The sequence below is a fragment of the Petromyzon marinus genome, chromosome 23 (genome assembly GCF_048934315.1).
Source record: "Petromyzon marinus isolate PM22_M1 ecotype Great Lakes invasive population chromosome 23, UKy_Petmar_22M1.pri1.0, whole genome shotgun sequence".
Lineage (NCBI taxonomy): Eukaryota > Metazoa > Chordata > Hyperoartia > Petromyzontiformes > Petromyzontidae > Petromyzon > Petromyzon marinus.
In genome coordinates this window covers 4,484,450-4,487,540 of record NC_133689.1, presented here as the reverse complement: position 1 = coordinate 4,487,540, position 3,091 = coordinate 4,484,450, and the positions used below count along the sequence as shown (strand labels likewise).

The 3,091-nt window shown below is 50.4% G+C and overlaps 1 long non-coding RNA gene across 1 annotated transcript; it reads left to right on the top strand.

The window, feature by feature from the left end:
* Positions 1–652: 652 nt before the first annotated feature.
* Positions 653–2,795, top strand: LOC142925668 (uncharacterized). The gene is made up of 4 exons (XR_012942627.1): positions 653–884; positions 1,263–1,922; positions 1,992–2,152; positions 2,199–2,795. It is a non-coding gene; the product is annotated as an uncharacterized LOC142925668 (long non-coding RNA).
* Positions 2,796–3,091: the final 296 nt, after the last annotated feature.

The window sequence follows — 3,091 nt, the reverse complement described above, 5'->3', positions numbered from 1 at the left end:
ATACTGAACATCTTTGTAATGAAGAGCTTCACAGCTAATCGGATTCCTCCAGTATAAGACAGACATTTTGAGATAGGTAGGGAAAGCATTCCACAGTCTTGGTGCATGTACGAGAGATAGAATCATCCCCCCCCCCTCCGCCTAGGCCACCCAAAAACATATTAATTGCTTGCATTTTCCACCCTGAGTGGTAGCGAAACGCAACTGATTGGGCCACTGTTTTTCAACGAGTTGAACGCAGCTTTTTCGTCTCGCTCGCCGCTCGGCGTTCATGCTGGCACAGCCAAATCCGCAGAGCCGCATAGCGTGCCCTGGGCTGCCCCCGCTCCTTCACGTTCCCATGGGGGCGGTAGAGGGGGGAGGGCCGGGGGGGGGGGCTAGGGAGGGGGCATTGAACCCACTTCACTCTTGTGCTCAAACTTGCCTGCGTTACTCGCAGAAACCGCCGATAAAATAAAGAAATAAACGCGCGCTACAACCTGAGGTTGTTTTTCACGAAGCGAACTTTTATATTCTACTGGGAGGTAATTCTTCACTAATTCTCGAGGGAGGGGGGGGGCTGGGGGTGGCGGGGCGAGGGGTTTAGAACATTTTAGTGCCATGTTACGTGCTGCCCTCTGGCATGCTTTTCCGGTGGGGATGGTGATTGGTTATGTGTGCGCACGCACACACATACGCACACGTGTGTTTACACGCGCGTGCGTGTCTGTGTCTTTGTGTTTGTGTCTTTAGGGGGTGGGGGAGGCGGTAGCGTAGCGGTTAGCGCGCTGCACCACGCACCCACCAACCCGAGTTCGAGTCCCGCTCGTGGCCACCGACAGCAGCGACGATTATTTGAACCGGTCCCTGGCCGCCCCGAGGTCGACTCAGCCTCAAGTGATGCGGTGTGTAAACATCGTCACGAGGAAGACAAAGGCTTTGTCCCAACAGTCGTTTTAGGCGATACGGGGAATCTACGTCTGTCGTGTGTTTGCGTGCTTTGTAGATGTAATGGGCATGTAAGCGCTAAGAAAACAAAACCTATTTACAATAACACAGTTAATTCATATTTCCCCAAACAGTTCATATTTGTTATTACATTTTGGTGGTCATTATTTAAATGTTTTACATCCGTATTTTTTGGTTTTTGCTCGAATTCACAAACAAGCCGTGTCTAATGTCAAAATCTGCACGTGTTTTTGCATTCGCGATGGTATTCATCATCGCTTCATCTTGTAACGCTGCGCGGCTGCTGTACGGTGTTGGCTCGCTCGCTCTCGTAGAGAGACGCGCAGAGACAGAGGACAGCTCAGAGGCGCCACGAGGAGGAGGACGAGGAGACGGACGAGGAGGAGGACGAGGAGACGGGCGAGGAGGAGGACGAGGAGACGGACGAGGAGTGGGAAGAAAACAGCAGCACCCATGCAGTGAACCAGCACAAACAATTGCCCAGGCTCTGCGCTCCTCTAAACATGTCGGTGTCAATCGGCCAGTTCATCTTAACGGGATTTATTTAGCGTCTTAACCAAGGCGCTTTACACAGAATCAACGATGGTACAACAACGACGATGACGGGTGAATGTAATGGTGGAGACGAGGTGAATGTAATGGTGGAGACGAGGTGAATGTAATGGTGGAGACGAGGTGAATGTAACGGTGGAGACGAGGTGAATGTAATGGCGGAGACGAGGTGAATGTAATGGTGGAGACGAGGTGAATGTAATGGTGGAGACGAGGTGAATGTAATGGTGGAGACGAGGTGAATGTAATGGTGGAGACGAGGTGAATGTAATGGTGGAGACGAGGTGAATGTAATGGTGGAGACGAGGTGAATGTAATGGTGGAGACGAGGTGAATGTAATGGTGGAGACGAGGTGAATGTAATGGTGGAGACGAGGTGAATGTAATGGTGGAGACGAGGTGAATGTAATGGTGGAGACGAGGTGCATGTAATGGCGGAGACGAGGTGAATGTAATGGTGGAGATGAGGTAAATGTTATCGTGGAAACGAGGTGAATGTAACGGTGGAGACGAGGTGAATGTAATGGTGGAGACGAGGTGAATGTAATGGTGGAGACGAGGGGAATGTAATGGTGGAGACGAGGTGAATGTAATGGTGGAGACGAGGTGAATGTAATGGCGGAGACGAGGTGAATGTAATGGTGGAGACGAGGTGAATGTAACGGTGGAGACGAGGTGAATGTTACGGCGGAGACGAGGTGAATGTTATGGTGGAGACGAGGTGAATGTAATGGTGGAGACGAGGTGAATGTAACGGCGGAGACGAGGTGAATGTAATGGTGGAGACGAGGTGAATGTAACGGTGGAGACGAGGTGAATGTAATGGTGGAGACGAGGTGAATGTAATGGTGGAGACGAGGTGAATGTAATGGTGAAGACGAGGTGAATGAAACGGACGAGAGGGAGCAATGGGAGCGAATCTGCGAAGCATTCGGTGAAAGCGAAATTGAGGACAGTGAAATGACGATGAACGGATTGAACGAATGGGGGTCAAGGAGCGAAAGCCGCACAACGAGAACGTGAAGTTGCAACAGCGATGGTGGCGGTTATGAGGGGCAAATGAAGAAGGGGGTCGTGCGGTTAAGCGAGGGGGAACAAGAAGCGAGTTTTGAGTGATGAGTGCACGCGGGAGAAAGCCTAAGCAGCCGGAGAGAAAAACCTCGCGCGTTAGGGGGGCAACAATTATTATTTTTCTTCTTCTCATTCGCAAACAATCTCACTGGGTTTGTAAATGTCTAAGATGTGTAGAAATATAAAAAAATAAGCCCTGTCGCATGACTTTTGGGCCGCCCTGTGCTGTGCGTTGCTGGCCTCTTGGCATTTTTGGGGGCAATCGCTTGCGCTCAGCAACCTAAGGGGCCGTGCCCTCCCTAAGGAAATGCCACCTTTTAATTTGAATTCGTTCGTGTGAAGCTTGCAGCTTCGAAGCCCGTGGAGTCATTTTAGAATGTTCACAAGTAATGCCAGAACGGGCAGGATGATTATACCACTGCGCTATGAGCCTCGGCAACCTGGGTTCGATTAAAAATAATTGTGAGTCCCAACAACTTAACGCGCCCTTACTTGCTATTATTATTATTCCTACTGTACG